The following is a 22,315-nucleotide window of genomic DNA, read 5'->3' on the forward strand; positions in this document are numbered from 1 at the left end:
TTAATCCACAAGCCATGGCCTTGGCCTTCACAATCTCACTACTGGACATGAGAACCAATCTACTCCCCAAGTTATCCCAGCCAGAAGGTGTTAGTGGTTGGTATGTCGGGTTGATGTATACCTACCTACCTACCTGTACATGCACTAACTAGTTGTGTTGCGTGCCAAAATGTCCTGGAGGACATTCCATCTCTGCAGCATGGGACGTTGTTACCATAGCTGTGACGTGTGTTTAGATTGCTTGACAGCCTTCACAATTATATTACCAGTTTGCAGGGGCGGCCTGTTCAATAGGGCGATATGGGCGACGCACTGCCAAACGGGAAAAGGAAGGGATTTTTTTTCTAATCAATTATATCACGGCAACAGTAGTTATCAGTGTTGTAATCTAGACGTCTGATCTGCCACAGTGCCACACTGCCACTAAATGTCCAATTGCTTCAAATGGCCACCCCCCCTTTTGGGGCGATTTCAGTCAGGTTGAAAATCGCCCAGAAGTCTGTCATAGACTCCCATGTAAAATCTATTTTTTTCAAATTTCAGAGCTTTCAATACAATCTCTATGGGTGTCTGAGGGCTTGCACTTACGCGCTTTCGTCATACGTAACGTAACCATGAACGTAACTAAGAAAAGAGCGGATTGTGTCTTTGAAAGAAGTTCCTTTTTGTCGGCGAACAAATGAAGATAAATTGGCAACGAAACAATTAGGACCTCCCAGACCAAATTTAATAATTCAACAGGTTTCTACTAAAGGCGGAAAGTCCTACACCCGAGGATTTTCCAAAAATTGGTACGAACGAAAAAATAACATTGCCACTCAACTGGATGAGGGATACAGGCTAGCTGTCCGCCGCCACAACGATGAGGTTAGTGTTGATAATCACAAGTTTACTGGAGAACTGAGACCAAGTAGAGACTTTGGACAGGGTGGATATGGTATAATAAAGGCAGTTTATTCAGAGGTAAAGATATCTGGAATCGCGTGCACGGACCCGTTCGTCAAACTCTTAGGGAGCTATACATTAAGCCCCATTACTTACCATATCAGATAAGAGAAATTGCTGCAGCTACATATATTTTACATCCTGGCCCTACATAGTTCACTATTTGCATCACTTACCAAAATATTACATGTGGTCATATATGCTTGGAAAGTGGAGATGCCATAGAACGTCAAAAAAGTAAACATTGCTGGAGACACATTGCCGTTTTGGAGAAGACATCGCGTTTGCTAGCGAAGAGATTTGTTGTGGCAAATGAACTTGGGCTGGGAATTGCCAGGAACCTCACGATAAGATATATGCATTGCGAGTCTCATGATTCTATACGTATTGCGATTCGATACTGTGATTTTATTGCGCACCATATGTCTGTTGCAGAGGGATCAGAAAGCCATGAGAACGAGTTTTGATCAGTCATGGAAATAAAAGTGCTGAAAACAAATTGGCTCCCAATGTGAAAAGATTGAGAACAAGCTATGAAGGAACAATAATGGTGTTTTGGTGCAGGTACAGCCAACTAGCGCTAAAATATTGCGATATTGTCAATACAGTATATCGTAAAGTATCACTATGTAACTCGATTTCTTTCACCCCAATCCCTCAAATTAACGGTAAATAACTGAATTGTTTGCCCCACATTTAGCTAAGATGATTAGCTAGCCAGCTAAAATGTTTTATTTAGTTAGCAGTCGCATCTACAATAGTTTACTGTCAATAACATGTCTCCAAAAATGACGTGGTGTCTCCAATTGTGTTGACATTTTACAATTGCGATGCGCATCCATGAGTATCCACTTTCTGTAGCTCAGCTGGTAGAGCACGGCGCTTGTAACGCCAAGGTAGTGGGTTCGATCCCCGGGACCACCCATACACAAAAATGTATGCGCGCATGACTGTAAGTCGCTTTGGATAAAAGCGTCTGCTAAATGGCTTATTATTATTATTATTATTATCTGAAGAGAGCCCCGAAACATTGTGTGCACTGTGCAGACATTTTATGCAATAAATGAAGTAGGTTGAATCTAGTAGTTCTGATCTTCTGATTGGTCCTGATGAGTTGGGCGAGGTCCCCTCCAGGCTACTGTCACTGTTGCATTGGCTCTGAGTCGGGTTCTCTGTCTTCAAATGTTCAGCCTAAGAGAGGGGATTTTTGTGTGTGTGTGTGTGTGTGTGTGTTTAACAGTGATGATGTGTGTGTGTGTGTGTGTGTGTGTGTTTAACAGTGATGATGTGTGTGTGTGTGTGTGTTTGTGTGTGTGTGTGTCCTCAGAGCAAGAACTCGTGAGTTGGAAGAACTGAGAGGCCTATGGCGTGGGTGTTGTCCTTGGCCACCTGCTGACAAGGCTGACAAGATAGGACCCTTTTGTCCATTGTTATTGGATAGGAACAGAACTTATAACCAGCTCCTGACCTAAATAGATCTTAGCACAACATTTTACTCAACATATCATATTCCATATTCACTATAACAAATATATTTACTACGACATTAGCAAGAACCGCCACATCCTCAGCCGGCTAATCCAGTGTGTGAAGTTTTGCGGAGTGTTTGAGTTAGCTTTGCGAGGCAAAGATGAAACTGAGGGCTCCACCAACCCTGGTAAGCCAACACTTTTGAGATCAGTCAATAAATGCTTCTGGTATTGACTTATATGCTGCCCCTGTCTTCATGTTGTTGCTGGACATATCTTTTTTTAAATGTGTGTAGGTCACCTAAATCATCAGAAAAATTGCCCCCCCTGAGAATTTTTTCAGGAGCCGCCACTGCCAGTTTGTATCTCTAATTCATTCCAGTACATTATGACAACTGGGGGGTTTTGAAGGTCTGCAAGGAAAGATATAGATCCTCATTTAAATATTAATGCAACAGACTGATTTATTACATATCTTTGCATGAACACGAAACACATTTTCAGATGTAGTGGATTTTTTGGGGGCAAATGCAGATAAAAGGCAAACCTGGTAAATCCAGTAAATCAGTGCAGAGAATAGTACCTCAGTACTGGAAAAAATCCTGTACTGATTTCATCTCTTCGTAAAGGTTACACTTTAAGCAGTGGGTGACAATGGGGAAATAATTTTATAACTATTCGTTTGAATACATAAAAATACCATTGACTACACCGTAAACCTTCAGTTCACCTCAATACAATGTAGAGTTGAACAACATGTTTGCTAAGTTTGAAGATTTTTGCTAACTAGGTTAATGCTAATGTAATTTACTACTATTGGTGTTAGAAATTACAAAATGTGTATTAAGTCCAAGTGGGGAATATCAAGGCCATGCATCTTGAAAAACACTCCCAGCTGCGGTAACCCACATTTATTCTTCCTTTCAACATTTGTTTAATGTATTAATGTGTGATCTTTGAACGCAATCTTTATTCTGTGCCGTCTGACCACTAGTGGGTTTCGCTACCCCCAGTATATTCATTTTACTAGTAGACCTTGCTGAAGTCTGCAAACTGGCAAGGGGGCTTGGCGGCGCATCGTAAGTGAGAATTATAGGCGTTGAGGGACAGGCTTCTCCAACCAACCCACTCATTACCATGCTAATAGTCACTGATGTTGCTCCTTAATGAATAGTACTAACATGGCATCATTATTTATTTACTGTTGAGGAGACAGAGGCAGAGCCTACATCCAAAATGGCACCCTATTTCCTATGTAGTGCCCTACTTTTGACTAGAGCCCAATGGGCCCTGTTTAAAAGTAGTGCACTAAATAGGGAATAGCGTTCCATTTGAGGTGCAACCGGAGAAGGCGGAGAGTGAGAGCTGCTTCACCCTCACAGAGCAGTTGTGGTTGAGGACATTCTGCAGGAGAGAATGCTCTTGGGAAGTTATTGAGTTGAAAACAGAGTAATTGCTTTTATTTTCAGATTTGGCATGAAATGGAAAGCCTGCGTCCCTGATATATTAGGCCCTGACTAATACTTGCCTGTTTAATAATTAAATGCATTCTAAAAAATATATATATTTTGACGAAACAGTATTTATGATGGTGGCCTTCAAGTGGACTGGTATCATACAAATGGTTGGGTCCTTGTGTATCTATAGCAACTCTCTGATGATGAAGTATGGATTTGCAATACAGACAGGCGCAATTACAATGATGGAATGGATAAGCAGGTTAAAGCTAGAGCTCCAAGCAATGTTTTATAAAAGCCTTTACATTTATGCGTTGTAACCGCCTCCCTATGATAAAACACTTTATGTAATTGTGTTTCACCATAAGGAATTGCTTTGGGACTTCAAAATCCCTGTTTACACCAGGGTAAACCAATGATCACATTATTTATTTATTTTTTATTTTTTTGCCTCCACCCACAGTAGCTGCATGACTTTAAAACCAACACAATACATGACCCTTAAAAAAGCAAAATCTTGATTCCTGAACTATTGTCGGTTATAATTGATTTCTGAACTGTGTGTAGCACCCAACTCTCTACAGTATAAGGTAAAGTAAGCCTGGTCCCTTAATTTAATTTACCATAGTTGTTCACTGCATGACAATTTCTACAACATAATCCTTTTTTCCTTTCTTGCAGTAATTTTTAATAGGATCTCTTTTGTAAGGGCACTCCAAAGCTAACAGGATTCAATGAATCGATGGACCGTTGGGTGCAGTGAAGTTGTTAAGAGTCTGTTGAGAGTGGAACACATGAGTTGTATGAGTTGCTCTGTAGCTGCTGTATGGGGATGTTAAATGAATCCCTATATAGCCACTGCTCAGCATAAGCACTGCATCTATATCAAACATGCATTGTAATTTCTTTCAAACATCTGAAACAACTTTTTCCTGCAATTTAGAGCCATAATCATTGTGCGTAATTCTATGCCCAAAATATGTCAATTGTTCTGCATATCTAACATACCTCTTGAGTTGTCTGTATTCTTCTGACCGGTGGTTCTTTTCTTTAAGAAACTAAATATGTTTCTCTGCATCTCTGCTAAAATCTGTGTAAAACATTGAAAGGAATTCAGTACATTTAGAAAAGCAAGCAATTACTAAAGTCTACCAAACTTGCAAGCAGGCATACCAGCTAAGATAGTTAGACAAGCTAGCTACTCTAACTTGATCGATAACCTGAAATGGCTTCTTGGTAGCTAGCTATGAGGTTGTGAGATTGGGAACCTATCTGGGCTAGCTAAAGCCAACTTCCTAAAATTGCTAGGTGGCTAGTAGTGTAGTGGGTAGTAATATTTGATATATGCATATTATATATACCTCACATGTGACTCATAATAAGACTAAGCAATTAGCCCATTAAAGGAATTATCTGACTCCATAAGATAACTAGCAATATGCAAGAAACTGAGATCAAGGAATGGTCATGAGAATTGAATTCTAAATACAGGTGTATTTAATTACTTTGTAAATGAAGTTACAAGGCAATACTGACATTAACAAAGCATTATTCTAAGCATGATCAGAGCAAGAAAGAGAGAGACAAAGAAACCATGGCTTGTGCCCTGGCCCATAGCTCATGGGAGAGAGAAAGAGAGAGTGTAGGTATCTCATCACAGCAAGTCAGGAACATAAGAGAAAGAACAATACGTTTAAGACCCTTTTATAAGCATCTGAGTTGTTTGGAGTCAAAATCTGAGTTGTTAACCAATAGTATTACTGTAAAGTTAACCTCCAATCAGATATCAGACCTACAGGATGTAACCTCTGCTTCTCAGAGGTGAGACAATGGGGGTTGGAGAGATAATACAGAGAATGCTGAATTCCTAAGACTACACAGGAAATTATTGCATACAGTTCATAAGAATAGTCACTTCGGAGGCTTGGTTTTTTTACAGGACAAATGTGAGGGGGCACGTGCCCCTGTGCCCCCTATGGGCATGACGCCTCTGGTCCTATGGCACACTATAGTGTGTTATAGGACAATAGTGTATCATAGGACAATGTGTTTTTGATATAGACTCAGTGCTTCGTGGAATCCTTTCGACCAACTGCTCCTATATCACTGTGGAAAGCTGTGTGATCTTTCACGTTAGGCCACATGTAGGCTTATTTTTAGTTGTTTCAGTCCGTTATATTTAAAGGACAAGTAATGTTAAATAATTTAGTAAGCCTGTGTAATTGCACATGCACACAAGGATAACAAGCCCTTAATCCTTGCGGTGCGTGCCTTTGTTGACTGGTATCGCCCTTTGCTGCCCACCCCTGCCTGGTCGTGTGTGTGTGTGTGTGTGTGTGTATCAATGCGAGAGAGATGAGGAGGACACTGTGTAGAGCAGGACACTGCTGTAAGATGAGAGCATATTTGGCTGTCTAGTACAATGAGAAAATAGAACCCAGGGAAGTCAGACTGCTAACACAGCTGTTTTTGGGTGAGACCGACGCGGCCTAGAGTCAGGAGCAAAGACAGGACCTTCAATAGCTTGAGACTCTCCATCAGCAGTTTACTGCAAAGCCAGGGAGCACTGGCCCTCAGTTCCCTCTGCATAAAGCCTCAGCAGCATGGACGACCCTGCCAATGGGTTTTTACTGCACTGAATTCATTTATAATATATTGTAATCTCTGTGCAGAGCCGTAGTTGAGTGGTAAAACTCCCAGCACAAGTCACATAATTTGATTACCCTGTTGCAGGACAACTTTCCGTCAACGCAGGAAATGTAGAACTTGTAGTGTATTTGAGGTTTAAAAAAGCCTTCTGAAGTTTGTAATTTCCTCTTTGAAATGTCAGACTTGTATCAACTCCTACAAAAATGATCGTTAATTATAATCCACATAATAATTCACTGTCATCATTCATTCTAGACCTCTTATTCAGTGATGGTTGACCAAGATCAGGATTATAGCAGTATAAAGTTGGGTCCGTCTATGTATTCACATGGTAATGGCAGGTACACTGCAATTACAGTGTATAATTGTTACATAACCTGTTTGTGGTTTGTGTAACACAGATTTAATATAAATTAGCAAACAAACTCAAATCAATTATGTTGAAGTGAGATTGAGATTATGCAAACCACTAACCGGTAGGATAACAGTTCTAAACCCTAACAAAAAATGTGTTACAAAATGACATTGCACCTGCCAATATGAATTGGCATTCTAGCTGCAGTCATATGAATTGTGATTTGTGCCACACTATTTGAAATGTTATTTCATACAAATCATTATCAACATTTCACATGGTTTCCATGGAGGTGATGATAGCCTTTGCCTATATTATGCGGGAGTTCCAGTGCACTGTGCACATATCCCTTGCTTCCACCCCTATAAAACAGAAGTGGTTTCCTCCATGGTGATAGTTGTGCTACTCGAACTACTGCTTGCTTCGCTGCCGTGACAGTACTGTACCTTCTGCGTCTGCCGATCTCTTATTGCTCTAGGAACATTCTTACTCTTTGACATTTTCCTTGGTGAGTAATTTCTTCCCCTCTTACCTTTTTTCTTCTTTATCTTCCTATTTTTGTACTTATCTTTATTTTGTTATTGTTTTGCATTACAGTGCCTCAGTCCTTACTAATTTTTTTTGTTGACAAATGCATTTCGATCTTTGGATAGGTCACTGTTGATTTATGTTTAGTTTACAAAAAAAGAAGAGAATGGATGTGTCTTAACTCTCTTACAAAAACGTTTATTAGGATTGGGACAAAGCCTACGTGTTGGGTGAAATTCATATTACCAATGATAAGCGATCTGTTTTCATGTTGTCTATTTTACTCCCGAATTGCTGTCATTGATATTCGTGTGCAGGTTTTTTCTTCCCCTCCAAAAAGTAACACAATGGCACAGACCATGTACAATATTTATATGTATTTTTTGTTGTTTTTACTATTCTGGCGTATCTCCGTTTGAGGTTATATTAACTCATTTTGTTTTTGACATTTTCTTTTGAAACATGGGGGGAATTTGCAGAACGGAATAATTTTGCGCAACAATATTGAGATGGTATTGTTGCTTGCCTTTTCACCTGGTTATACTGACAGCGTGCGAGACTGTAGTGACTGTTATGAAATACCTTTTCCTTTACCAGTTAAAATAATAAACCAACTTTTTCTCAAAATAATTGTAACCATCACTATTCTCATTACAAGTTTGTCATGCAGCCAGGTGTCTCAACATGAAAGTTGAAATGCCAGTGCAGCCATCCTGTGCAGGCCAGGCGCCACAAGGGTGCAAAAGGGGGCAATGCCCCCTCAGTTTTGTGTCCCTATTCTGTCCCACAATCTGCCCCCACACGGTCATGCCCAAACGATTTGTTGTGTATGCTTTGTTCATGCAACTCCCTTGCACGCATCATACCTAACTCATACACATTTTACTGGTTGAAAAAAAACGATTGGCCTTCACAGTAGAAGGGCGGGGTCAATTTGACCGTTTAGGTTTACTTTCAAAGTTACGTACTAAAAGAAGAAAAAAAAAGTTTCACCGCACAGCTGGATGGAATTTAGCTAATGTTAACAGTTAGGTAGGTAGCTGATAGTATGATGGCCGTAGCTGGCCATGACCGGGAGACCCATGGGGCGGCGCACAATTGGCCCAGCGTCGTCCAGGGTAGGGGAGGGAATGGCCGGCAGGGATGTAGAGCATGGCGTTTGCAACGCCAGGGTTGTGGGTTCGATTCCCACCGGGGGCCAGTATGAAAAGTCGCTCTGGATAAGAGCGTCTGCTAAATGACTAAAAATGTAAAAAAAATGGATATTAGAAAGTGGCTTCGCCAGGGCACAGGGAGAAGCCTGCCACAGAGGCCAAGGCCGCTGGGCCAACGCTAATCGCCGAGGCCAAGGCTGCCGAGCCCAGCAGCAAAGGCACCTGCGCAACCATCTTGCAGCCTGGTGACATAGGAGGTAACCAACCCGAGGAGGGGCCTGCAGCCGCCAAGACCGAACCTAGCATTACAAGCACCGACACCTCCGTTAATGTGCCTGACGACCTCGGTGATGAGGAGCCAGCGCAGGTTTGTCTGGGAAAATTCCCAACCCGCCTGTACTGTGGGTGAAAACTGGCATTTTGTAGCGCGTGGTTCAAAGGAATATTCCTGCAAGGCAGATGCAGTTTGATGAGTTATGGGAGAAATACAAGCACACTTGGACACCCCCGCTCAAGCAAACGGCAAAGAGTAGTGAGTAGTAATCTGAACAACAATGGGCCAGCAAGAAGAGGATAATGAGAGGGAGTGCCAAATACTGTTTTTCAGCACTCTGGATGCTGTACTGGGAGAAATGTCAGCAAGATTTAACGAATGAAACAGCCAACTTCTTGAGGCCCTGTGTGCCTTACACCCAGAGAATGAAATCTTTATGGAAAAAGTGAAACCACTGCTGGACTTAATCTCAGGAGATTTTGTGGAAACTGAGTTTACTGTCGCACGCCAGTTTCTACAGACTGAAATCGCTCGATCTGGAGAAGACAAATGGCCAACGCAGAGCATTTTGGATAGATACTCCGGGCCTCTAACAGCAATGTCTACTGTGATGATGGCATTGAAGCTGGGATTAACATTTGGAGCATCCACAGCAATTTGCAAGAACTCTTTTTCAACATTGAAAATCATATTCAGTGAGCACAGGAGGAAAGCGCAGCTGATTCAACTGGCATTTGAGAGGGATCTTACAAGCAAATTCCGTGGGGAGTGGAACGAGAGACTGCTGAGGGGGTTCAACACAGCATCAAGGCGGCTGCAACTCTTTTGAATCTTGGTAAGAACAGGCAGCCTGGCTGGGCTTGTATAATTTTGTTATTTGCTAGCTTTTGGAAATGTGTGGCAAATGTCGGAAATAGGAGTAGACGTGATTTTCTTTATTGGTGTTGCTGCCAGGTCTACTGCTTGATTTCTGTGATGTGATTGGATTGGAAATGTTTGGTTTACAATATAATTGGATTGTTTTTAATGTTGTTTTATAATGTAGAAGAGGTGCTTTGCATTACATTGATGAGGGTGGGCAGACCTTGACCAATGGTTGAGTAATGATGTAGCTATAGTGTTGCCATAAACAACTCGTTGCTATGGAATACTAATTTCTCTGTTATCATACCTAGCGTAGTACGGCACTCTTGTGGGAAGACAGCTTGGTAGCTGCGTCCAAGCTGCATTTTACCGATAAGTCGTGGTAGTGCATTGTACATTATTGTTTGCTTTCCGTGATTGGAAATGCATTGTATTGGCATGATGAAGTGTTATTACGGTAATTAGCAACTGTTTTGCATTGGATTGATGGGTATTGTGCATGTAGCTGTGTAGCGTTGTCATAACTTGAAATTTCTGGAGCCGGTTATGAATTGTCCATGTTTGTAAAACGGTGCAGTAGCCTGTATTCTTGCGGCAAGACAGCTGTGCGTGGCTGCAAATACATTGTGTGTAATTGTACTATCGATTATTATCCATCCTGTGTTATCAGCAAGCGAAAATAGTTGTGCCCCCTTAGTCATTTCTGATGCCGAGTTAATCCTGCCGCCGGGCCTGCAGTGAAGTATGCTAAATTGCGACATTGGCAAGACACAACAGGTTCGTGCTCATTTAGAACTGAAGGTAAAGCACATGCATTATATCAAATAATGTCTCCTCATGAAAGTTTAATGAGAACTTTGTTAACAATTAATGCACATTTCTGTTATTCATCATTTAGAATACTGTAGCTTGTTACAGATGTAGGATCTTAATTTGATCAACCTGTTGCAGGATAACTTTCCTTTAATGCAGGAAATGTAAAACTTAGTGTATTTGAGATTTAGTTTGTTTGTAATTTCCACTTTGAATTTTCAGACTTGATTTTCCCTTATGAAAAATGTATCAACCCCTACAAAAAAATATTAATTATAATCCACTTAATAATTCACATTTTCTGTTGCTGCAGGATTATTTTCCTGCTGCAGCAAACTGTCTCAAATTAAGATCCTACATCTGTATGGTTAATAATTGTTTAGTTCCTCAGTAGCCAGTAAGCCTAATAATAATAATGGATCCTAAGATTTTAACATATACAGTGGGGGAAAAAAGTATTTAGTCAGCCACCAATTGTGCAAGTTCTCCCACGTAAAAAGATGAGAGGCCTGACATTTTCATCATAGGTACACGTCAACTATGACAGACAAAATGAGAAAGAAAAATCAAGAAAATCACATTGTAGGATTTTTAATGAATTTATTTGCAAATTATGGTGGAAAATAAGTATTTGTTCACCTACAAACAAGCAAGATTTCTGGCTCTCACAGACCTGTAACTTATTCTTTAAGAGGCTCTTCTGTCCTCCACTCGTTACCTGTATTAATGGCACCTGTTTGAACTTGTTATCAGTATAAAAGACACCTGTCCACAACCTCAAACAGTCACACTCCAAACTCCACTATGGCCAAGACCAAAGAGCTGTCAAAGGACACCAGAAACAAAATTGTAGACCTGCACCAGGCTGGGAAGACTGAATCTGCAATAGGTAAGCAGCTTGGTTTGAAGAAATCAACTGTGGGAGCAATTATTAGGAAATGGAAGACATACAAGACCACTGATAATCTCCCTCGATCTGGGGCTCCACGCAAGATCTCACCCCGTGGGGTCAAAATGATCACAAGAACGGTGAACAAATATCCCAGAACCACACGGGGGGACCTAGTGAATGACCTGCAGAGAGCTGGGACCAAAGTAACAAAGCCTACCATCAGTAACACACTACGCCGCCAGGGACTCAAATCCTGCAGTGCCAGACGTGTCCCCCTGCTTAAGCCAGTACATGTCCAGGCCCGTCTGAAGTTTGCTAGAGTGCATTTGGATGATCCAGAAGAGGATTGGGAGAATGTCAGATGAAACCAAAATAGAACTTTTTGGTAAAAACTCAACTCGTCATGTTTGGAGGACAAAGAATGCTGAGTTACATCCAAAGAACACCATACCTACTGTGAAGCATGGGGGTGGAAACATCATGCTTTGGGGCTGTTTTTCTGCAAAGGGACCAGGACGACTGATCCGTGTAAAGGAAAGAATGAATGGGGCCATGTATCGTGAGATTTTGAGTGAAAACCTCCTTCCATCAGCAAGGGCATTGAAGATGAAATGTGGCTGGGTCTTTCAGCATGACAATGATCCCAAACACACCGTCCGGGCAACGAAGGAGTGGCTTCGTAAGAAGCATTTCAAGGTCCTGGAGTGGCCTAGCCAGTCTCCAGATCTCAACCCCATAGAAAATCTTTGGAGGGAGTTGAAAGTCTGTGTTGCCCAGCGACAGCCCCAAAACATCACTGCTCTAGAGGAGATCTGCATGGAGGAATGGGCCAAAATACCAGCAACAGTGTGTGAAAACCTTGTGAAGACTTACAGAAAACGTTTGACCTGTGTCATTGCCAACAAAGGGTATATAACAAAGTATTGAGAAACTTTTGTTATTGACCAAATACTTATTTTCCACCATATAATTTGCAAATAAATTCATTAAAAATCCTACAATGTGATATTCTGGAAAAAAAAATCTCATTTTGTCTGTCATAGTTGACGTGTACCTATGATGAAAATTACAGGCCTCTCTCATCTTTTTAGGTGGGAGAACTTGCACAATTGGTGGCTGACTAAGTACTTTTTTTCCCCACTGTAGGCCTGTGTTGTAGTACTTGAGACCGGTCTCGGAATCGAGTCCGGTCTCGAGACCACATTGAGTGTCTCGGTCTTGTCTCGGTGTCTGATACATTGGTACTCGGTCTTGACTCGGTCTTGGACACAAGGAGACAAGGGGAGTAAAAAAACTCGTAATTATCAGCTTCCATTCAGTCAGCGCATAGAACCGCTTCGCAAGGCCAAATATATAGGCCTTACACTCCTTTCTTGAAACATTCATATCTTAACAGCCTTTATATCTATTATAGACATGTTTGCTCAGTGGCGAACCTAATAGGCCTTCAGTGTGTGACAGGTTCGTGATTCTTAAAGGACAGCAAACGTAATACCAGCGCGTTCATGTAGGAGAGTGCACTTTTTGTAAAACACGAACGGTCAGTGGTGTAGTGGAAGGTAAACGCAGGTATAAGCCGTATACCCACTTTCTTTTCAGTGGGCATTATTTATAGTCAAAGTAGTGTTGTGGAGGTATATGAATTATCAATTCTGTAGTACAATAGAGAAATCATGCACAAAGTAGCCTACACAATCGCAAAGCACAGGAAATATATTCACATGCGCGCCACACACATAGCCTAGTTTCAGCAGAATGTCATCTGCAGACAGCAAGAGTGGGCAGCTCTCAACTGGTTTTGGCATGGAGCAGCTCACATAATAATGATGTCGGTAGCCGGTAGTGTAGGAAAGACGTTTCAACTTATTATATCTACCAGTAAATGCTAACTAAGGCAACAATGGGTATGCAAACCAGGTATTGAAAAAGTTGAGTCCGAAGTGTTGGTTAGTAGGCTATATGTGATGCGCAATTGTCATCACGTGTTGTTTGCATCAGGGGCGTAGACATGGATGGGCCTGGGTGGATAGAGGCCCACCCACTGGGGAGCCAGTCCCTGACAGGCCCACCCAATCAGATTAATGTGGTTTAAGCATTGTTGTGGACTTAGACAATCAAAACAAATATACACTACCAGTCAAAAGTTTGGACACACCTACTCATTCAAGGGTTTTCCTTTATTTTTACTATTTTCTACATTGTAGAATAATAGTGAAGACATCAAAACTATGAAATAACACATATGGAATCATATATAGTAACCAAAAAAGTGTTAAACAAATCAAAATATATTTTATAATCTTCAAATAGCCACCCTTTGCCTTGATGACAGTTTTGCACACTCTTGGCAATCTCTCAACCAGCTTCATGAGGTAGTCACCTGGAATGCATTTCAATTATCAGGTTGCCTTCTTAAAAGTGAATTTGTGGAATTTCTTTCCTTCTTAATGCGTTTGAGCCAATCAGTTGTGTTGTGACAGATTGCAGCCCAAATAAATGCTTCAGAGTTCAAGTCACAGACACATCTCAACATCAACTGTTCAGAGGGGACTGTGTGAATCAGGCCTTCATGGTCGAATTGCTGCAAAGAAACCACTATATAAGGACACCAATAAGAAGAAGAGACATGCTTGGGCCAAGATACACGAGCAATGGACATTAGACCGGTAGAAATTAGTCCTTTGGTCTGGAATCCAAATTGGAGATTTTTGGTTCCAACCGCTGTGTCTTTGTGAGATGCGGTGTGGGTGAACAGATGATCTCTGCATGTGTAGTTCCCACCATAAAGCATGGAGGAGGAGGTGTTATTGTATGGGGGTTCTTTGCTGGTGACACTGTCTGTGATTTATTTAAAATTCAAGGCACACTTAACCAGCATGGCTACCACAGCATTCTGCAGCAATACGCCATCCCATCTGGTTTGGGCTTAGTGGGATTATCATTTGCTTTTCAACAGGAGAATGACCCAACACTTCTCCAGGCTGTGTGAGGGCTATTTTACCAAGAAGGAGAGTGCTGCATCAGATGACCTAGCCTCCACAATCACCCAACCTCAACCCAATTGAGATGGTTTGGGATGAGTCGGACAGCAGAGTGAAGGAAAAGCACCCAACAAGTGCTAAGCATATGTGGGAACTCCTTCAAGACTGTTGGAAAAGCATTCCAGGTGAAGCTGGTTGAGAGAATGCCAAGAGTGTGCAAAGCTGTCATCAAGGCAAAGGGTGGCTATTTGAAGAATCTCAGATATGAAATATATTTTGATTTGTTTAACACTTTTTTGGTTCCTACATGATTCCATATGTGTTATTTCATAGTTTTGATGTCTTCACTATTATTCTACAATGTAGAAAATGGTAAAAATAAAGAAAAACCCTCGAATGAGTTGGTGTGTCCAAACTTTTAACTGGAACTGTGTATATACAGTGGGGAAAAAAAGTATTTAGTCAGCCACCAATTGTGCAAGTTCTCCCACTTAAAAAGATGAGAGAGGCCTGTAATTTTCATCATAGGTACACGTCAACTATGACAGACAAATTGAGAAAAAAAAATCCAGAAATTCACATTGTAGGATTTTTTATGAATTTATTTGTAAATTATGGTGGAAAATAAGTATTTGGTCACCTACAAACAAGCAAGATTTCTGGCTCTCACAGACCTGTAACTTCTTCTTTAAGAGGCTCCTCTGTCCTCCACTCGTTACCTGTATTAATGGCACCTGTTTGAACTTGTTATCAGTATAAAAGACACCTGTCCACAACCTCAAACAGTCACACTCCAAACTCCACTATGGCCAAGACCAAAGAGCTGTCAAAGGACACCAGAAACAAAATTGTAGACCTGCACCAGGCTGGGAAGACTGAATCTGCAATAGGTAAGCAGCTTGGTTTGAAGAAATCAACTGTGGGAGCAATTATTAGGAAATGGAAGACATACAAGACCACTGATAATCTCCCTCGATCTGGGGCTCCACGCAAGATCTCACCCCGTGGGGTCAAAATGATCACAAGAACGGTGAGCAAAAATCCCAGAACCACACGGGGGGACCTAGTGAATGACCTGCAGAGAGCTGGGACCAAAGTAACAAAGCCTACCATCAGTAACACACTATGCCGCCAGGGACTCAAATCCTGGAGTGCCAGACGTGTCCCCCTGCTTAAGCCAGTACATGTCCAGGCCCGTCTGACATTTGCTAGAGTGCATTTGGATGATCCAGAAGAGGATTGGGAGAATGTCATATGGTCAGATGAAACCAAAATATAACTTTTTGGAAAAAACTCAACTCGTCGTGTTTGGAGGACAAAGAATGCTGAGTTGCATCCAAAGAACACCATACCTACTGTGAAGCATGGGGGTGGAAACATCATGCTTTGGGGCTGTTTTTCTGCAAAGGGACCAGGACGACTGATCCGTGTAAAGGAAAGAATGAATGGGGCCATGTATCGTGAGATTTTGAGTGAAAACCTCCTTCCATCAGCAAGGGCATTGAAGATGAAACGTGGCTGGGTCTTTCAGCATGACAATGATCCCAAACACACCGCCCGGGCAATGAAGGAGGGGCTTTGTAAGAAGCATTTCAAGGTCCTGGAGTGGCCTAGCCAGTCTCCAGATCTCAACCCCATAGAACATCTTTGGAGGGAGTTGAAATTCTGTGTTGCCCAGCGACAGCCCCAAAACATCACTGCTCTAGAGGAGATCTGCATGGAGGAATGGGCCAAAATACCAGCAACAGTGTGTGAAAACCTTGTGAAGACTTACAGAAAACGTTTGACCTGTGTCATTGCCAACAAAGGGTATATAACAAACTATTGAGAAACTTTTGTTATTGACCAAATACTTATTTTCCACCATAATTTGCAAATAAATTCATTAAAAATCCTACAATGTGATTTTCTGGATTTTTTTTTCTCATTTTGTCTGTCATAGTTGACGTGTACCTATGATGAAAATTACAGGCCTCTCTCATCTTTTGAAGTGGGAGAACATGCACAATTGGTGGCTGACTTAATACTTTTTTGCCCCACTGTATATATATATATAAAGTGTGATTATGAGCGTGGAAATCTGAAAAATCTATAGGAAAACGCATAAAAAAACATAGAAAAACGTAAGTTCTTTCACACAGGTTGCCGTTCCTTCGCTGGGCGGGTCGTTTGGGAACTTCTTGGCAAAATTAGAGTATACCCACTTCTCCAGTCACCACTACACCACTGCATAGGGCCGATGGAAAAACAGCAGTCACACACAGCATGATGTTAAAGGATAAGCAGTCCATAAACTCGGACATAATAAGCCAGAAGGTCTCAATTATAAGAATACAAAAACACAACCATTAAGCATTTCCCAATCAAAATGTACAACTATTACTTCCCATTGCAAAATACATTTAACCTTTAGCACACAAAGTAACCTGTGACCTAAAGTTTAAAGTGGAACTGACAGCGTTTTAACTACTTTTCAGATATGAAACCAACAGACAATCATAATATCAGTAAAAAATATCAAATTCCCAGTTTATGCTGCAAAACAGACTTTTTAATAGCTTTAAAAAATAGCTTCTATTTGACTCAACGTTCCATGACGTACACTAAGGCATTGTTGGCAGAATAGATGGATGCAGTTTAATGCATGATTCATATAATTCACCAATAAATGTCTTGGTAGTCCAAAAAATATTGCTATCAGGTTGTAAATCACAGCTAGCCTGGTGCGTTGTTTGCTGCCTCCATTCGGGATGCACTATTTTAGTTTCAATGACTCAATATTCTGGACAAAAATGGACGAATGTAAATAATGCTGGGAATGTCAATACAATCAAACTATCAAGGGCAATGATCACAAGTCAGTCATAACATGGCTAATAGGCTAGCGTATCTATTTATGTAGCAAGCTAAAAACACGGAGCCTAACGTTAGCTAGATAGCTAGCTAGTTGCTAGGAGGATGTCATGTCATACCATTGGAAGAGTGGGTGAGTGACTGACTTTTTCCCTTCATTGTTTTTCGGAGGCTATACACAGCTAGAGATGCAGGTGTCATTTGGTTAGCTAGCAAGAAATTCAACGACTGTTATACAGTTAGCATATCTCTTGCGTGCGCAAATTCCCTATGGCTATCTACTCTGATTTCAGAGCACTCTCATCTGAGTGTGCCAGAGTGCAGAACAACTGATGAATTTACGAACGCGCAACACCTGCTGAATATGACTGGTGTCAGTAAACAGGCAAAAAAAGTAATAATTAGTCAAGAGCTCTGCTACGGCGAGTAAAATGGTCAGTGAGGTACAGTGGGGGAAAAAAATATTTAGTCAGCCACCAATTGTGCAAGTTCTCCCACTTAAAAAGATGAGAGGCCTGTAATTGTCATCATAGGTACACGTCAGCTATGACAGAAAAATTGAGAAAATAAAATCCAGAAAATCACATTGTAGGATTTTTTATGAATTTATTTGCAAATTATGGTGGAAATAAGTATTTGGTCACCTACAAACAAGCAAGATTTCTGGCTCACACAGACCTGTAACTTCTTCTTTAAGAGGCTCCTCTGTCCTCCACTCGTTACCTGTATTAATGGCACCTGTTTGAACTTGTTATCAGTATAAAAGACACCTGTCCACAACCTCAAACAGTCACACTCCAAACTCCACTATGGCCAAGACCAAAGAGCTGTCAAAGGACACCAGAAACAAAATTGTAGACCAGGCTGGGAAGACTGAATCTGCAATAGGTAAGCAGCTTGGTTTGAAGAAATCAACTGTGGGAGCAATTTTTAGGAAATGGAAGACATACAAGACCACTGATAATCTCCCTCGATCTGGGGCTCCACGCAAGATCTCACCCCGTGGGGTCAAAATGATCACAAGAACGGTGAGCAAAAATCCCAGAACCACACGGGGGGACCTAGTGAATGACCTGCAGAGAGCTGGGACCAAAGTAACAAAGCCTACCATCAGTAACACACTACGCCGCCAGGGACTCAAATCCTGCAGTGCCAGACGTGTCCCCCTGCTTAAGCCAGTACATGTCCAGGCCCGTCTGAAGTTTGCTAGAGTGCATTTGGATGATCCAGAAGAGGATTGGGAGAATGTCATATGGTCAGATGAAACCAAAATATAACTTTTTGGTAAAAACTCAACTCGTCGTGTTTGGAGGACAAAGAATGCTGAGTTGCATCCAAAGAACACCATACCTACTGTGAAGCATGGGGTGGAAACATCATGCTTTGGGGCTGTTTTTCTGCAAAGGGACCAGGACGACTGATCCGTGTAAAGGAAAGAATGAATGGGGCCATGTATCGTGAGATTTTGAGTGAAAACCTCCTTCCATCAGCAAGGACATTGAAGATGAAACGTGGCTGGGTCTTTCAGCATGACAATGATCCCAAACACACCGCCCGGGCAACGAAGGAGTGGCTTCGTAAGAAGCATTTCAAGGTCCTGGAGTGGCCTAGCCAGTCTCCAGATCTCAACCCCATAGAAAATCTTTGGAGGGAGTTGAAAGTCCGTGTTGCCCAGCGACAGCCCCAAAACATCACTGCTCTAGAGGAGATCTGCATGGAGGAATGGGCCAAAATACCAGCAACAGTGTGTGAAAACCTTGTGAAGACTTACAGAAAACGTTTGACCTGTGTCATTGCCAACAAAGCGTATATAACAAAGTATTGAGAAACTTTTGTTATTGACCAAATACTTATTTTCCACCATAATTTGCAAATAAATTCATAAAAATTCCTACAATGTGATTTTCTGGATTTTTTTTTCTCATTTTGTCTGTCATAGTTGACGTGTACCTATGATGAAAATTACAGGCCTCTCTCATCTTTTTAAGTGGGAGAACTTGCACGATTGGTGGCTGACTAAATACTTTCTTCCCCCACTGTATTCTCTCATTTCTGTCTGGAAGGAGCTAGCTAGCAAGCTAGCCAACTTTAGCCAGTTAGCTTGGGTGCTTGATTTGGACTAGAATGCATTGGCAGCAAGCTGCAGAAGGAAGAGGAGGCTACAATTCACCATCGTTTATCAGTGCAATTTTGATGGCCAACTAGCTGAAAAACTTTGAGTGGGTTTATCTAATGTTCCTTCATTAGATTTTAGCTCATCTTGCTCTGGCTAGCATTAGTTGTTGATCTTGTTGTTGTTGATGTGCATAACTGAGGGAGAGAGAGCCTACCTTTTCATGGTTGTTTAATCAATAGGACTGTAAAGTTCCCAAATGTAAGAGGACTCCCGTGGTGTTTACATGGTTTTTGGCGAATGCATTCTAATGATCTAAAGTCGTGCTGTTGTGACTGTCTCTAAACACACAGTCCAGTTCAAAGTGAATGATGGCAGGCCCGTGTGGCAAATGGCTTGTTTGTATAAAGGTGTACTGTAGCTCTGAGTCTCTATAGTGCATTAGTCTGTGTAGACTCCGGTACTGGACAAGATAGATGTTTTTATTCTGTTTTATTTACTGCAGTGTCTATTAATTGTCCAAACGCACGTCTGCTTTCCCACTCTATATTGCTATAGAATTTTCACAAATGCCTTAGTATACGTAATTCCCAAACTTTATGAAAACGTGAAAATGACCATATCTTATTTACAATGACGGCCTACACCTGCCAAACCCGGACAACGCTGGGCCAATTGTGCGCCACCCTATGGGACTCCCAATCACGGCCGGTTGTGATACAGCCTGGAATCAAACCAGGGGGTCTGTAGTGACGCCTTAAGCACTGAGATGCAGTGCCTTAGACCGCTGCGCCACTCGGGAGCCCATGAAAATGTATGCAGCCATTGAAATACCATACTTGCTAGTGCTGAATGATTTCGATTTCGATATTATTATTCTTTACATTAAATGCTCTATGCATTATGTGGGTTGAATGCTGTAAAATCACTGAATAAAACAATGAATACAAGTCCCATGATGGTAGTGACTGCCCGTTACTTCTTATCACTTATAAACCATCATTTTTTTTTACATTACTTTACTTTTATTTCATGACTTTATTATTTCATTCCAAGTCATCATCTCATCTCTATAAAGCTACAAAATCACTATTTTAGTAGTTCTTCAAAGTAAAAAAGGCATACTTTTATGACTGTATGTAGAATATTGGCCTGTTAGAAACTAGAGCTCCTTACTAGACACAGTTCAGGCCTCATCTGATTTAGCTCTACAGAAATTGCACATCCAGCTCAACAAAAAAAAAATGAATGAAATGAAATTCAAATAATTGAACCGACGTCGGTCAATTAGTTGTTTAAAAACCAAAGAATAACCTCAATTTCGGTTATTCGCTCAGCAGCACTAATAACCGCTGATGCATTCAAAGGTCCAATTACAATGAGGGAGAGAATCAGATGTTCGCGTGAGGGAAGACAGTTTGCATACCAGTTTTGAAAAGTTGTTTGATGAGATAGATGAGTGAGTGTTGATACTGTATTTGTCTCTTTCCCTATCAAAGGATGTGGAGATGGTGGACTACTGTGCCTGAAGCCTCCCTTTCGGCTTTCATCATTTTTTTATTTTTATTTTTTATTTTTTTATTTCACCTTTATTTAACCAGGTAAGCCAGTTGAGAACAAGTTCTCATTTACAACTGTGACCTGGCCAAGATAAAGCAAAGCAGTGCGATTTAAAAACAACAACACAGAGTTACATATGGGGTAAACAAAACATAAAGTCAAAAATACAACAGAAAATATATATACAGTGTGTGCGAATGTAGTAAATTATGGAGTTAAGGCAATAAATAAATAGGCCATAGTGGAAAATAGTTACAATTTCGCAATTAACACTGGAATGATAGATGTGCAAAAGATGATGTGCAAATAGAGATACTGGGGTGCAAATTAGCAAAATAAATAACAATATGGGGATGAGGTAGTTGGGTGGGTGTCACGATCGTCGTTAGATGAAGCGGACCAAGGCGCAGCGTGATAACCGTACATCTTTTATTGTACTGAATACACGATCAAAACAAAACAACAAACGATACGTGAAGTCCTAGGTTATACACCAAAACAAACCTTACGGAACAAGATCCCACAATCAACTGTGCAAAACAGGCTGCCTAAGTATGGTTCCCAATCAGAGACAACGAGCAACAGCTGCCTCTGATCGGGAACCACCCTGGCCAACATAGATCTAAACGATCTAGACAGAAAACAAGGAACAACTAAACATAGGAACTAACACCCTGGCTCAACATTAAAGAGTCCCCAGAGCCAGGGCATGACAGTGGGCTAATTTCAGAATGGCTGTGTACAGGTGCAGTGATCGGTAAGCTGCTCTGACAACTGACGCTTAAAGTTAGTGAGGGAGATAAGAGCACTGACTAAAGCTCGGCAAGGTTTGGCATTTAATTGATAACCTCTCACATAGAGAAATCTCATCAAACCAACACAAAATAATGGCAACAAGCTTGCAGAGGAATGTCTGGGCTTTTCAATGCCACTTCATAATTTATGTCCGCTTAAGTAGAAGGTTGATGGAGAGTAAGGAGTGAGCACAAAGGTCAGGGAAGATAAAGGTTGGCCTAGAAAATGTTCAGCAATAGCTGACTCTAGTTTCAAGCTTGTACCGTGGGCCTATTGAGATATCTTGTTAATCTTATAGATGTACACTACCGTTCAAAAGTTTGGGGTCACTTAGAAATGTCCTAGTTTTCTAAAGAAAAGCAATTTTTTTGGCTATTAACATAACATCAAATTGATCAGAAATACAGTGTAGACATTGTTAATGTTGTAAATGGCTATTGTAGCTGGAAACGGCTGATCTTTTATGGAATATCTACATAGGCATACAGAGGCCCATTATCAGCAACCATCAGTCCTGTGTTCCAATGGCACGTTGTGATTGCTAATCCAAGTTTATAATTTTAAAAGGATAATTGATCATTAGAAAATAAATCCACCTAGCTCATCATATTCC

At 41.1% G+C, this 22,315-nt stretch overlaps 1 protein-coding gene across 3 annotated transcripts in view; it reads left to right on the forward strand.

Moving 5' to 3' along the window:
- The first annotated feature begins 7,296 nt into the window (after nt 1–7,296).
- Nucleotides 7,297–22,315, forward strand: part of LOC311134369 (RNA-binding protein Raly-like) — a 201,572-nt gene continuing 186,553 nt past the window's right edge. The window contains exons 1-2 of one of the 3 annotated variants that reach the window (XM_084168023.1): nt 7,297–7,383; nt 20,847–20,948. The gene's annotated coding sequence lies outside the window, so the exon portion shown is untranslated. The remainder of the gene's footprint in view (nt 7,384–20,846; nt 20,949–22,315) is intronic. The other 2 variants (XM_084168025.1, XM_084168024.1) reach the window with 2 other exon arrangements.

Source organism: Coregonus lavaretus, assembly GCF_964263955.1.
Source record: "Coregonus lavaretus genome assembly, chromosome: 8".
In the NCBI taxonomy this organism is placed as follows: Eukaryota; Metazoa; Chordata; class Actinopteri; order Salmoniformes; family Salmonidae; genus Coregonus; species Coregonus lavaretus.